Source organism: Caretta caretta, chromosome 3 (assembly GCF_965140235.1).
Source record: "Caretta caretta isolate rCarCar2 chromosome 3, rCarCar1.hap1, whole genome shotgun sequence".
NCBI lineage: Eukaryota > Metazoa > Chordata > Testudines > Cheloniidae > Caretta > Caretta caretta.
In genome coordinates this window covers 120,886,199-120,902,170 of record NC_134208.1, presented here as the reverse complement: position 1 = coordinate 120,902,170, position 15,972 = coordinate 120,886,199, and the positions used below count along the sequence as shown (strand labels likewise).

General features: G+C 45.7%; 1 protein-coding gene across 1 annotated transcript in view; it reads right to left on the bottom strand.

Annotated features, from left to right (window-relative positions):
• TULP4 (TUB like protein 4) overlaps positions 1–15,972 on the bottom strand; it is a 297,688-nt gene that overhangs the window by 138,105 nt on the left and 143,611 nt on the right. The gene's annotated exons all lie outside the window — the stretch shown is intronic.

Here is a 15,972-nt window from a genome sequence, read left to right as displayed (position 1 = left end):
TCTACAAGTCTTTGGAAAGTGGCGGGTGCATTTCGCAGCCCGAAAGGGAGTACATTAAATTCATAGAGCCCGAGATGTGTGATGAAGGCTGACCTTTCCTTGGCAGATTCATCTAGCGGTACCTGCCAGTACCCCTTGGTTAAGTCCAAGGTAGAGATGAACTGGGCCCGTCCCAGTTTCTCTAATAGTTCATCTGTGCGTGGCATGGGATAGTTGTCTGGGCGAGTTACAGCATTTAGCTTACGGTAGTCCACGCAAAAACGTATTTCCCCATCTGGTTTGGGAACTAGAACCACTGGAGATGCCCATGCACTTTCAGAGGGGCGGATTACACCCATCTGTAACATATCCTGGATCTCCCGTTCTATAGCAGTTTTAGCTTGAGGAGACACCCGGTAAGGTTGGACCCTAATTGGGTGAGCATTACCTGTGTCAATGGAGTGGTATGCCTGTTCAGTCAGTCCTGGGGTGGCTGAGAACGTTGGCGCGTAGCTAGTGCACAGCTCCTGGATCTGCTGTCGCTGCATACGCCCAAGGGTCATGGAGAGGTTCACCTCTTCCACACCACCAGCACATTTCCCTTCGTAGTAAACACCTTCAGGCCACTCAGCGTCGTCTCCTCCCTGGGCTGTAAACTGACAAACCTTTAATTCTCTGGAATAAAAGGGCTTTAGAGAATTAATATGGTACACCTTAGGCCTTCGGTTGGAGGTGGGGAATGCTATGAGATAATTAACAGCTCCCAGGCGCTCCTGGACCATGAATGGCCCTTCCCACGATGCTTCCATTTTATGGGCCTGGAGCGCCTTTAAGACCATGACCTGGTCTCCTACTTTGAAGGAACGCTCTCTGGCATGCTTATCATACCAGGCTTTTTGCTCTTTTTGAGCATCCTGTAAGTTTTCTCTAGCAAGGGCTAAAGAGGTTCGGAGGGTGTTTTGTAGGTTGGTTACGAAGTCCAGAATGTTAGTTCCTGGAGACGGTGTAAATCCCTCCCATTGCTGCTTCACCAACTGCAATGGCCCCTTAACCTCACGGCCATATACAAGTTCAAATGGGGAAAACCCTAAACTGGGATGTGGTACAGCTCTGTAGGCAAAGAGCAACTGCTGCAATACTAGGTCCCAATCATTGGAGTGCTCATTTACGAATTTACGTATCATGGCCCCCAAAGTTCCATTAAACTTCTCCACCATGCCATTTGTTTGATGGTGGTAAGGAGTGGCAACCAAGTGATTTACCCCATGAGCTTCCCAAAGGTTTTTCATAGTTCCTGCCAGGAAATTAGTCCCTGCATCTGTGAGGATGTCAGAGGGCCAACCTACCCTGGCAAAAATGTCTGCTAGTGCCTGACACACACTTTTAGCCCTGGTGTTGCTTAGAGCTACTGCTTCCGGCCATCGGGTGGCAAAATCCATGAAAGTCAGTATGTACTGCTTTCCTCTGGGTGTCTTTTTCGGAAAAGGACCCAGAATATCCACAGCTACTCGCTGAAATGGAACTTCAATGATGGGGAGTGGCTGGAGAGGGGCTTTGACCTGGTCTTGGGTTTTTCCCACTCTTTGGCACACTTCACAAGACTGGACATAGGTAGAAACATCCTTGCCCATTCCCTCCCAGTGGAATGACCCCCCCAAACGGTCTTTGGTCCTGTTCACCCCAGCATGGCCACTAGGGTGATCATGGGCTAAGCCCAAGAGCTTGGCCCGGTATTTAGTTGGAACTACCAACTGTCTCTGAGGATGCCAGTCTTCCTGGTGTCCACCAGAAAGAGTTTCCTTGTATAAAAGTCCTCTTTCTATAACAAACCTGGATCGATTAGAAGAGCTGAGAGGCGGTGGGTTGCTCCGTGCCGCCGTCCAAGCTCTCTGGAGGCTTTCATCTGCTTCCTGTTCGGTCTGGAACTGTTCCCTTGATGCTGGAGACATCAGTTCCTCATGGGATTGTGGACCTAGGCTTGGTCCCTCTGGAAGCGATATAGGGGAGGGAGCTGTTTCTGTTGACTGTGAACCGCTCTCCGCTGGTGCACTATGTTGGGATTCAGGCTCCGGCTGAGCCTCTTGGGTCAGGTTATCGGCTGCTGCCAGTTCAGGTTCGGTGGGGCCCTCTGGTGTTGAGGTTGCAAGTACTGGACTCAGTGCTGACACGGGGTCTGGTGTTGGTTGTTCGGCTGGTTCCGGTTCTGGGACTGGTTCCGTCTGGGTCTCTGGGACTGGATCCACTACTGCTGTTGCAGACATTGGCCTGGGGTCCAGGTCCATCACCTCTGACTGGGTCCTGATAGAAGTTTCCGGAACAGAGCTAGGCCTCACGGCTTGTTTAGCCTGGCTGCGGGTGACCATTCCCACCCTCTTGGCCTGCTTCACATGATTGGCCAAGTCTTCCCCCAACAGCATGGGGATGGGATAATCATCATAGACTGCAAAAGTCCACATTCCTGACCAGCCCTTGTACTGGACAGGCAACTTGGCTGTAGGCAAATTGAAAGAGTTGGACTTGAAGGGTTGAATCGTCACTTGGATCTCTGGGTTGATTAAATTGGGGTCCACTAAGGAAGCATGGATAGCTGACACTTGTGCTCCGGTGTCCCTCCACGCGGTGACCTTCTTCCCGCCCACACTCACAGTTTCCCTCCGCTCCAAGGGTATCTGGGAGGTATCTGGGCCTGTGGACCTCTGGTGTGATTCCAGTGCAATGAACTGTAATCTGTTGGGGTTCTTGGGGCAGTTGGCCTTTACATGCCCCAGCTCGTTACACTTAAAACATCGTCCAGCTGACGGGTCACTGGGGCAAGGAGGGTTGCTGGAGAACGGGGTGGTGGGACGATAAGGGGTCTGGAGGGTTCTTTGGGAGGTAGGTGGGGCTTTGGGCGGCCCCCGGTAATAGGGTGTGGTCTGGGGTGGTCCCTTCTGGTCTCCGCTCCAACTGCGACCAGTTTTCTTCTTCTCTGCCACCTCCACCCATCTGGCTCCAATCTCTCCTGCCTCAATTACAGTTTTGGGTTTCCCATCTAGGATGTATCTTTCTATTTCCTCAGGAACATCCTCTAAGAATTGTTCCATTTGCATTAGGAAGGGCAAATTTACTGGAGATTCAACACTTGCTCCTGATATCCAGGCATCCCAATGTTTTACAATGTGGTAGGCATGTCGGGTAAATGACATGTCTGGTTTCCACCTTAGGGCTCTGAACCTCCGACGAGACTGCTCGGGTGTTATCCCCATTCTGACTCTCGCCTTGGATTTAAACAGTTCATACCTGTTCATGTGTTCTTTAGGCATTTCAGCTGCCACCTCAGCTAAGGGTCCACTGAGCTGCGGCCTCCGCTCTACCATGTATTGGTCAGTAGAGATGTTGTACCCAAGGCAGCCCTTTCAAAGTTTTCTAAGAAGGCCTCAGTATCATCACCTGCCTTGTAGGTGGGGAACTTTCTGGGATGGGAAGTGGTACCTGGAGAAGGATTGCTAGGGTTTGTTGGTATATTCTGCTGGGCCTTTATCCTCTCCATCTCCTCCACATGCTTCCTCTCTTTTTCCCTCTCCTCCTCCACATGCTTCCTTGCCTCCATTTCCCTCTTGTGGGCAGCCTCTTGGTGTTGTTCTGCCTCCCTTTCTTGTTCCTTCTTCAGCTGCATGAGTTCTATCTGTCTTTCATGTTCCCTTTGTCTTTCCTCAGCCTGAAATTTGGCTAATTCGAGCTGTAGTCGAGCCGCGGATTTTGCCATTCTAACCTCTCTGTTTTTACTAACTTTACACCCGAGGTTTAGAAATAAACAAACAAAACTTGGCTGTAAAATTTTGCTGTGCTGGAATAGAATACCTATTCTCTGATAGTGACTGTCAGCCTACAGAAAAAGACAATTCCCTTGTCTCTGCTCTGGGCCCAAATTAAAGCAAAAAACCTCCAACTACTTGGAAACCTGCTTACCCAGCCCAAAGAAAAAGCAAATGGGTAGAACACACACCCCCTATTTACTTTTAGGAAGAAAAGAAAAAAAAACCTCTGGGTTGGAAGACTGTGAATTTCCCTGCAGGAGTTAAGTACCCTGCCTCCAGGCAAAGAAAACCTGCAATTCACAAGATAATCCCCTTTTGTCTCTGCTTGGCCACAAAGCAGAGAGAAACCAAGCTGCTTTCAGTTTCAAAGCTGCTTTCTGGACTTTCTTTCCAAAGAAAAAAAAATTTCCTTTTTAAAATCTGTATTTCTAGTTCAAAAAATCTCAACTGGATCTCAAAATGATTTCAGGTTAATCCCACCACTATGCCACCATGTCAAGGTTCCTCCCCCACTCTGAACTCTAGGGTACAGATGTGGGGACCTGCATGAAAAACCTCCTAAGCTTATCTTTACCAGCTTAGGTCAAAACTTCCCCAAGGTACAAAATATTACACCCGTTATCCTTGGAATGGCCGCTACCACCACCAAATTAATACTGGTTACTGGGGAAGAGCTGTTTGGACGCGTCTTTCCCCCCAAATTACTTCCCAAAACCTTGCACCCCACTTCCTGGACAAGGTTTGGTAAAAAGCCTCACCAATTTGCCTAGGTGACTACAGACCCAGACCCTTGGATCTTAAGAACAATGAACAATCCTCCCAACACTTGCACCCCCCCCTCTCCTGGGAAATGTTGGATAAAAAGCCTCACCAATTTGCATAGGTGACCACAGACCCAAACCCTTGGATCTGAGAACAATGAAAAAGCATTCAGTTTTTTACAAGAAGACTTTTAATAAAAAATAGCAGTAAATAGAAATAAAGAAATCCCCCCTGTAAAATCAGGATGGTAGATATCTTACAGGGTAATTAGATTCAAAAACATAGAGAACCCCTCTAGGCAAAACCTTAAGTTACAAAAAAGATATACAGACAGAAATAGTTATTCTATTCAGCACAATACTTCTCAGCCATTTAAAGAAATCATAATCTAACACATACCTAGCTAGATTACTTACTAAAAGTTCTAAGCCTCCATTCCTGTTCTGTCCCTGGCCAAGACTACTACAGACAGACACAGACCCTTTGTTTCTCTCCCTCTTCCCAGCTTTTGAAAGTATCTTGTCTCCTCATTGGTCATTTTGGTCAGGTGCCAGCGAGGTTACCTTTAGCTTCTTAACCCTTTACAGGTGAGAGGAGCTTTCCCCTGGCCAGGAGGGATTTCAAAGGGGTTTACCCTTCCCTTTATATTTATGACAACAGCACTGAAAGTTACAGTGCTCAGGGGGGTGTTTTTTCATACCCCTGAGCAAGAAAGTTGCAGCGCTGTAAAGTGTGTGTGTATTTCAGTAAAATCCTATAGGAGATTCTGCTGGGCAAGATATGCAGATATTTTCTGCCTCGAGTCACTGGCTTGTCTACTGAACATCTGGAAAATGAGAAAGACAAAACCTGCTAAAGGAATTAATTACATTTAGGCAAGTAAGTCCATATCTTGCCTCTCATTATCTCCTGATGCCATTTCCCTCTCTCCTGTCATATGAAAAATCTCAGGACTAATTCCTGATTTACTGAAGGTCTGAGAGGACAGCCATTTATCTGGACAGATGCAACACAGAAGCAGAGGCAGGTTGCTGCTAGACTGTTCTAAAAGTGAAAATCTATCCCAGTAATGAGAAACTTTGGTTCTATTTTTACAGGTCAAAGGTATTTTTTATTTTAAAGATGTCTTTGGCTTGACAACTTATACATCTCTGTCGAATACCTAAAGGCTCTGACTTAAAGGAATATCGTCACCCATTTAAAAACAAGTACATGCCAACATGGAGTTTAAATTGGTTTAGGTACCACACTGACCTCTGAAACGCCCTGCCAATTTTTGTGGTTTTACAACCAATCATTTTCACCTCTTCTCCCACTGCAAAGCCCATCCCCCTAATCTCCAGTAATGGCTTGCTCCCAATATCCACTATTGTTTCTATAAAAAGAACAGGAGTACTTGTGGCACCTTAGAAACTAACAAATTTATTTCAGCATAAGCTTTCGTGGGCTACAGCCCACTTCATCAGATGCATAGAATGGAACATAAAGTAAGAAGGTTTTATATCTATCTATCTATATACACACACACACACACAGAGAACATGAAAAGGTGGAAGTTGCCATACCAACTCTAAAAGGCTAATTAATTAAGATGAGCTATTTTCAGCAGGAGGAAAAAGAAACTTTTGTAGTGATAATCAAGATGGCCCATTTCAGACTGAACATTTCTTGAAGAGGTCCCCTGACGAGGCAGACTTCCCCCCACTGCAAATCTGTCATCTCTTCCTTCAATTCTGCTTTCTTCCTCATCATGATTTCTCCACCATCCATCCATTCCCACGGTCTCTGATGCCTATTTGTTACCTTTAACTCCCTCCTTAAAATCTTTCCCTGTAGGAAAAAAAATTTACCACCAGAAAAATTAGACAATGGAACAAGTTCCTGTGGGAAGCTCTGAAACTGCCATCATTGGAGGTATTTAAAGCTAGTCAACCAACACAGGTTTGGCTTGGATATAATGAAATCAGCACTTCCATAATGCAGGTGGTGGACTAGATAATCCACAAGAGGTGCTGTCCAACCCAAATGGTTCTATAAAGTCCAATTTCAAAAGCAATAAAACCTGTCTGCTGGGATATTTCCTTATCAAGCAATGATGTCAGAACTGCAGAATGGGCTTTCTGACTCTATGTATGTAGGAAGTGAAGTTTGGGTTTCTTTGTCCTTTATTAAACTTTGTGTATTTAAATCATGTGATCAATGGCTCCATGTCTAGTTGGCAGCCGGTGTCAAGTGGAGTGCCCCAAGGGTCAGTCCTGGAGCCGGTTTTGTTCAATATCTTCATAAATGATCTGGAGGATGGTGTGGATTGCACTCTCAGCAAATTTGCGGATGATACTAAACTGGGAGGAGTGGTAGATACGCTGGAGGGCAGGGATAGGATACAGAGGGACCTAGACAAATTGGAGGATTGGGCCAAAAGAAATCTGATGAGGTTCAATAAGGATAAGTGCAGGGTCCTGCACTTAGGATGGAAGAACCCAATGCACAGCTACAGACTAGGGACCGAATGGCTAGGCAGCAGTTCTGCGGAAAAGGACCTAGGGGTGACAGTGGACGAGAAGTTGGATATGAGTCAGCAGTGTGCCCTTGTTGCCAAGAAGGCCAATGGCATTTTGGGATGTATAAGTAGGGGCATAGCGAGCAGATTGAGGGACGTGATCGTCCCCCTCTATTCGACATTGGTGAGGCCTCATCTGGAGTACTGTGTCCAGTTTTGGGCCCCCCACTACAAGAAGGATATGGATAAATTGGAGAGAGTCCAGTGAAGGGCAACAAAAATGATTAGGGGTCTGGAACACATGACTTATGAGGAGAGGCTGAGAGAACTAGGATTGTTTAGTCTGCAGAAAAGAAGAATGAGGGGGGACTTGATAGCTGCTTTCAACTACCTGAAAGGGGGTTCCAGAGAGGATGGTTCTAGACTATTCTCAGTGGTAGAAGAGGACAGGACAAGGACTAATGGTCTCAAGTTGCAATGGGGGAGGTTTAGGTTGGATATTAAGAAAAACTTTTTCACTAGGAGGGTGGTGAAACACTGGAATGCGTTACCGAGGGAGATGGTAGAATCTCCTTCCTTAGAAGTTTTTAAGGTCAGGCTTGACAAAGCCCTGGCTGGGATGATTTAATTGGGGATTGGTCCTGCTTTGAGCAGGGGGCTGGACTAGATGTCCTCCTGAGGTCCCTTCCAGCCCTGATATTCTATGATTATTTTAAAATAAATGTAAAAAATTAGGGGGGAGTTCAAAGAGCAACAAAATTAAGTAAGGAGCAGGAGAGACTGGCTTAGGAGGAAAGAATAAAATATCTAAATATATTTTATATCTTAACAAAGCAGCGATTAAGCAGGGTCATTGTAACAGCCTACCAGTACCTGAATGATGTAAAACAACAAGGGAGAAGAGGAATTATTAAGTGCAGAGATACACCAGGAAGATATTAAGAAAAGGAAAATTTAGTTTAAAATATGAGGTGAAACTTCCATGCAAGATCTAGATGGTAGAACAGTCTCCAAAAGGAAGAGGTGGAATGAAGTCCAGCCCTGGAAATATTTAATACCATAACTCACAAAGCTTTAGAAAATTTATTGTAGGGAACTATCTTGTACTGACCACGGATGATCTAACACGTTGTTTTCCAAATGTTTTACTAAGGGGAACCACCAACTGCATTTTGTCTTTTTTTGCGACCCCCCATTAAGTATATGAATCCTCCACCCCAGGACTGCAACCCCAGTGATGAGCTGCCAAAATCTTAACAGGTTCCCTCCTCGCCCCACAAGGGGGTCGCTGCCCACTCCCGCCCCCCGGGACTCCTCCCCCCATCCAACCCCCCCGCGTTCCTTGACGCCCCCCCCAGGACCCCCGCCCCATCCCCCTGACTGCCCCCTCCCCTGTCCCCTGACTGCCCCCGGAACCGGGCAGGAGGGTCTCGTGGGCCACCGTAGTGGGTGCCCACCCCATCCCTAAGAGCCAGAGGCACCTGCCGGGGGGGGCGAGGTGGGGAGTCCCGGCGGTGCTTACCTGGGGCAGCTCCCAGGAAGCATCCAGCAGGTCCCTCTGGCTCCTAGGGGCGGGGGAGCGTAGCTGGGGGGGAGCAGGGGGAGCAGCTGCTCCCCCACTGATCACATCAAATGTGGCGCCTTAGGAGCCGACTCCTTGGGTGCTCTGGGGCTGGAGCACCCATGTGGAAAATTGGTGGGTGCAGAGCACCCACCGGCAGCTCCCTTCCCCACCCCACCTTCACCTCCTCCCCTGAACACGCCGCCCCGCTCTGCTTCTCCGCAACTCCCCCCCTAGGCTTCCTGCGAATCAGCTGTTCAGCGGGAAGCTGGGGAGGACAGAGATATTTGGGGATAGTTGGGGATATTTTGGGGATGGACAGCGAATCGCTGTTCCCGCTGAACAGCGAATCAGCTGTTCAGCGGGAAGCTGGGGAGGACAGAGATATTTGGGGATAGTTGGGGATATTTTGGGGATGGACAGCGAATCGCTGTTCCCGCTGAACAGCGAATCAGCTGTTCAGCGGGAAGCTGGGGAGGACAGAGATATTTGGGGATAGTTGGGGATATTTTGGGGATGGACAGCGAATCGCTGTTCCCGCTGAACAGCGAATCAGCTGTTCAGCGGGAAGCTGGGGAGGACAGAGATATTGGGATGGGTTGATCAAAAATTAAAAGATTTTGGAGGAGAAAGTGCAACCAAAATCTGAGGTTCAGCTTTGAAGGAGGCAGAAGAGGGGCTACAGCCTGGCATACTGGAGTGAAGCATTCATAAGGCTCTCCCTCTTGCCACAGAATAGACGGGCATCAAGGCAACTCTGTGAACCAGAAAGGTACAGATAGCAATAGAGACTAAAACCCTTCACTGGGCAGGAGCATCATGAGTAGCTGCCATACAAGCTTCCCCATGAAGCCTCACTAAGGTATTCCAATCCTGACCTGAAAAGAACACCTCTAAGGATAGAGGGTAGCTCAGTCAAAATGCCCACAGCATGTCTGCGGAGAACACCAACAAATATGTCAGCCAGTACAGCAATGGTAGTGGTTTTAACAAGGTTGACATCTGCTCACCAGAAAGTGGAATGAGATCAACTTGTTTCATATTGGCCACCGAACCAACCATCAGATGGCAGAAACTTTTGGTCACCACCACCCTCGCCAACCTATGTCAGTTTCTAATGGGAGTTCACAATATTGCTTAGGTCACAAGGAGCCTCAAATCTAATCTCATCAACATTATTGTTGATGACATGAATCCCCCACAGCTTGTCAAAACTGGTAACCTTTACTCAGGGGAGTCAGGTAGTATGACTATTGCCTGTCAGAATCCAGATGCCCTGGCCAAGCGCAGAAGAGGGGGACTAGAGAGTAAACGCCTGTACCCAGCCTAACTACCAGTCTCACACTTTTTTTGTATTAGAATTGGTCAGCACTAAAAGTAAAACAAGACAATGCCAAGTCATGTACTACATAGATTCATCGATATTAAGGTCAGAAGGGACCATTATGATAATCTAGTCTGACCTCCTGCACAATGCAGGCCACAGAATCTCACCCACCTACTCCTGCGATAAACTTCTCACCTATGTCTGAGCTACTGAAGTCCTCAAATCATGGTTTAAAGACTTCAAGGTGCAGAGAATCCTCCAGCAAGTGACCCATGCCCCATGCTAAAGAGGAAGGCGAAAACCCCCAGGGCTTCTTCCAATCTGCCCTGCAGGAAAATTCCTTCCTGACCCCAAATATGGCGATCAGCTGAACCCTGAGCATATGGGCAAGATTCACCAGCCAGATACCCAGGAAAGAATTCTCTGTAGTAACTCAGATCCCACCCCATCTAACATCCCATCACAGGCCATTGGGCCTATTTACCGTGAATATTTAAAGATCAATTAATTACCAAAATCATGTTATCCCATCATACCATCTCCTTAGAAATGTAGATTTATTTTTTGTTACATAACTGCACTCTAAAATAAAACAATGCAAAACTTTAGAGCCTACAAGTCCAGCCCTACTTCTTGTTCAGCCAATAGCTAAGACAAACAAGTTTGTTTAGAATTACAATGTCACCTGAAAGGGAGAACAGGCGTTTGCATGGCACTTTTGTAGTAGGCACTGCAAGGTATTTACATGCCAGATATGCTAAACATTCACATGCCTCTTCATGCTTTGGTCACCATTCCAGAGGACACGCTTCTATGCTGATGATACTCGTTAAAAAAAAATAATAATAATGCATTCACTACATTTGTGACTGAACTCCTTGGGGGAGTCTCCTGCTCTGTGTTTTACCCGCGTTCTGCGATATATTTCATATTATAGAAATCCTGGATGACCACCCAGTACATGTTGTGCATTTTAAGAACACTTTCACTGCAGTTTTGACAAAATGCAAAGAAGGTACCCATGAGAGACTTCTAAAGATAGCTACAGCACTCGACCCAAGATTTAAGAATCTGAAGTGCCTTCCAAAATCTGATAGAGACGAGGTGTGGAGCATGCTTTCAGAAGTCTTAAAAGAACAACACTCTGATGTGCAAACTACACAACCCGAACCACCAAAAAAGAAAATCAACCTTCTGCTGGTGGCATCTGACTCAGATGATGTAAGTGAACGTCTGTCCATCCACGCTGCTTTGGATTGTTATCAAGCAGAACCTGCCATCAGCATGGACGCATGTCCTCTGGAATGGTGATTGAAGTACGAGGGACACATGAATCTTTACCGCATCCGGCACGTAAATATCTTGCAACACCCACGTTTTTTCTGTATGTTGTTTCGTCAGAACGATGCTACAGGATGCACCTGCATAAGATATTGACTGCACACATGCTAACTATAAAGAGACTCACTGCTAAGAAACATTTTGATATAACTGGTTCCAAGTGCCATACTGTATTCTCAGCAAAGGATATTAGGCTATATTCTCAATGACACTAACATCCCTTTAATTATCCAGAGCAGCAGAAAGAGGCTTAAGTATCTGAGAATCTGACCTATTACTGGCACACAGTTCAATCACTGTCCTGTGTTTTTAGTATTCTCCTCTCTCTGTGTGATTAAGGGGAATATTGCAAGAGTAAATGTAAAAATGAAAATATTACATTGCTCAACTAAAGAGATCTTTACAAAAAGTCTGGTTCTGAAAATAAGAGTGCATAAATACATAAGACAGACTACACTATTCTGCAGTTTCACCATCTATAGTCCAAACTCTCCCACAGCTATTTGCCAATAGAACTGCATGACACAACAACAGCTTATATAACTGCAGTACTAATGGTATTACTGCACTGCCTACAAAAAAACCCATTTAGCTCAAGAGTAAAAGTCATTCATGATTACTTAATAAGGCTAGATACTTCATGTCATTAGGAAGGCCATATGCTTTTGAAATGGATCCCCAAGGACATAGGTATTTCAATCAGGGATACAAAAGGTGTTTCTTAACAAGTAATCTTACAAAGCTTGAGTCACTCCTGCTGGAGACACAAATACATTCAGTGCTGGCTGGAAACAATAACTTTGCATAAGGTATGTAATGCTGTCACTGTTACACCATATCTACTATCCACATCACTTCCTTTCCCTTTCCTCCAATTCTGTCCTACAGTGGTCCAGGACGCGAACAAACAAACAAAAATACACTCTCCATCCCAACAACATTTACTTATTATACATGACTTTCCATCAATAGAGTGCAGAGTGCTTTACAGGTGCCATGCCTCACTGCTATATGTTGTGATGGTGATAACAATTGCTTTGTACACATTCAGTTTCGTCTTGAGGGAAATGTTTTTGAATTGCCACATGTTGTTGAGTCTTCCAAATGCTGTGTTTGCCTTTCCGACTCTTCTTATTTCCTAGGAATTAGTACCATCTTGACTGATGGTACTTCCAAGATACATAAAATTGTCCACCTTCTCCAATTTTGATTTCTGTCCCTGTAGTCCCCATTAACATGACTTAACATTTCTTTGCATTGTATCTCAAACCTATCTGTGATGTTCTGTACCTCATGGGAATACTCTACACTGGCATGCTCATCCTTATAATACGATTGTGTGGTATCTAACACAGTTTGTCATGTTGGGTGTCATGATCCAGTGAGCATTGTTGTTATAGTGATGTTATAGTAACTGTTGTTTCAGTAATGTTATAATTTCATGTATATAGTTATGAGTCTGAAAATGTATCCTCATGGCTTAAAGCAATCCCAGGCAAAAACTCTAGGAGCAGAGCTGCAGTTCACACTTCATCAGGGCATGTATGGGACAAAACCAGCCCAGCCTCAGAGGAACAAAGGACACTGGCCTAGGCAACAAGGGATCTGTTGGACTCTCCAGTAAGTCACCCCCCTTCCTTTGGTCAGTTTGGGACTGCGATGAGGTAATGCTCACCTGACTCTGAAAGGTGTGGGAAGAAGGAAGAGGGAAGAAAGGACATGATAAAAGAGAAAGACATTTGCCATGCTCTTCCTCTCTCCTCCACCCTTCATCTACAGACATCACCACCAAGCAACTAAAGCACTGATCAAAGGGGAGAGCCTGGCTGAATTGGCAACCAGCCAGCCTGTGGTGAGAAACATCTAAGTTTGTAAGGGCACTGAAAGTGTTAAGATCAGCTCAGAATGGGTTTTGCTTTTATTTCATTTGACCAAATCTGACTTGTTATGCTTTGACATATAATCACTTAAAATGTATCTTTATAGTTAATAAATCTGTTTGTATATTCTACTTGAAGCAGTATGTTTGGTTTGAAGTGTGTCAAAGACTCCCCTTGGGATAACAAGCCTGGTACATATCAATTTCTTTGTTAAACTGATGAACTCATAAGCTTGCAGTGTCCAGCGGGCATAACTGGACACTGCAAGACGGAAATTCCGAGGGTTGTGTCTGGGACCAGAGATATTGGCTAGTGTCATTTGGTTGCACAATCCAAGGAGCAGCTTACATGCCAGAGGCTGTGCGTGAACAGCCCAGGAATGGGGGTTCTCACAGCAGAGCAGGGTAAGGCTGGCTCCCAGAGTCAAGGATTGGAGTGACCTAGCAGATCACTGGTGCAGACAACACCAGAAGGGAATGTCACACTATCTTCTCCATTATTTCTTTTACTTAGTTTGTATATTTTTGTACTCCATTGGCATCTTTATTGATAAGAGCAATGTCATCAGCAAAGTCTAGATCAAATAGCCTTGAATTGTTCAATTTTAGGTCATATGTATTACTGTCGCATTGTTTTAATCCATAGTCGATGACTAGCATAAACAAAAATGGAACCAGGATGCACCCCTGCCTTACTCCTGTCTTGATACTGAATGGCTTAATCCATTTTAATGCAGCATTTTGAGTTGGCATACAATGGCTTCATAATGTTGATTAATTTTGTTGGAATTCCATATTGTTCCACAATTTTCCACATTGTTTCTCTGTCTACACTATGGAATGCTTTTTGAAAGTCCACAAAATTGATGGCAAGACTGCCTTGGAATTCAATTGTGTTCTCAATAATCTGTCTCAGGGTGAAAATATGTAATATATGCTTATCACTATAGCATGAGTCCTTCAGAAACATTAGTCTACCTATCTTCACAACACCCATGTGAGATGATGGGATGTTATTACTCCCATTGAACAAGTGGGGAACTGAGGCACTGAGCCATGAAGGTATAAAATGTTCACTATTTTTGGATGCCCAAACTGAAACCACTAGTACTGATTTTTCAGAGTACTTAGAATTATACAGCACTTTATGTTCAAAGCACAGCTCCCAATTACTTCAGTTACACCTGTGAATGCTCAGCACTTCTGAAAACCAGACCATTAGGTATCAAGTCGGGCACCCCGAAAATGAGGAACACAAATTAGTGACCAGCTGTGAAAAGTGTGGTTAAAGTGACTTGCCCAGCATCACACAGGAACTCTGTGACAGAGGCAAGGATAGAATTCAATTTTCAAGGTACTATTCACTTGCCTTACTCATATGACTGCCCTTTCTCTTCATGCAATCCCCTATGTCATTCACTACACACCTTCCAAATTCTGCAAGAAACAAAGTGGTCATCCTACAGTAAAGAGTTTCCTTTATTGCACAACCTTGATTCATGTCGAGAGAGAGAGAGATTTCCTAGGTTTTTAAAAAAGCAAACTGAAAAAAATTTCAACATGTGGCATCATAATGACACACATGTAGGTCATCAACAGAGTTAGAACCTTTAGATGCACCCCCCAGACCTCTGCCACTTGAGCTAATGGAGTAATTGATAGCAGTAGTAGGTTGTCATCCTCTACATGGACTGGAACTCAAGGGGGATGAGACATACACTTTGCCAGTGGGTTTCGAGGACATTTGCTGACAAAAAAGGAATGAGGAGACTCAGGAATCTTAGGTTCCATTCCATGCTCTGGAGGGGAATGTGGAGGTAGTGTACACAGACTCTTCTGCCTATTCCCTCCAATCTCAACCCATTTTGCCCCATCCCCTCCAACCAGACCCTATCCCAGTCCTGTCTCTTCTCAACCCCTTGCTTCTTGCTCCAGTCCCATTCTCTTGCCAACCGGTCCCAGTCGCCACTTCTCAGGCTTTTCCTCCCAATCCCAGTCTCTTTGCCCAGCCAATCCAAGTTTCCCACTCCAGGATTGCTGTCCAGTTCCAATCTTCCCACCCACTCCCCTTCTTTCCCCCTCCTCACACACAGTCCTAATCTCCTAGTCCAGCAAGTCCCAGTTCCCCTCCCAGCACCTTGGTCAAACTGTCTTTCCCCTTTCCACTCCACTAGCTCCCACTCCTCATCCAATCTTAGGGCATGTCTACATTTGCCATTTAAAGTGGAAAAAGTCCCTTTTTTGGGCAAAAACCATGGGAACATCTACACTTGCCATTGACTTTTTGCAGTGAAACTTCTGAGTTTCACTGCAAAAAGAAAACCACCACCACGAGAAATGTACAGCTCTTACTTGTGATGCTTTTGTGGTGCTAGGCAAGTGAAGACACGTTTTTCCTGTTTACAGAGCTTTTAGCCTCCGCAGGATATCCCACAGTGCCTAGGTGACCACTCTGGCCAGCAGCTCTGCTGCTCTGACGCCAGGTAAAGAGACATCCACTCCTCCCCCGTAAAGCCCCAGGAACTTTGAAACTCCCCTTCCTGTTTTCTTGGCAAGTACTCACTTATCTGGCCAGGTGACAAAGCCTGCTCCTTGGAGCAAAGGATCCCCTGCTTGGAGCAATGCTGAGCTACTGGAGCTGATCAGTGTTAAGGGAGAGGAGGCTGTACGGGGACCCAGGATGCCCCACGATTGATCACACACACATACCACAGCTCCCCCCCCCCCCGAGCGAGAAAGTTGTAGCACTGTAAAGTTCCAGTGTAGACAAGCCCTTAGTGTGTGTTACCCTCCAACTGTCTCTCAATTTCCCCCCTGCTATTTCCC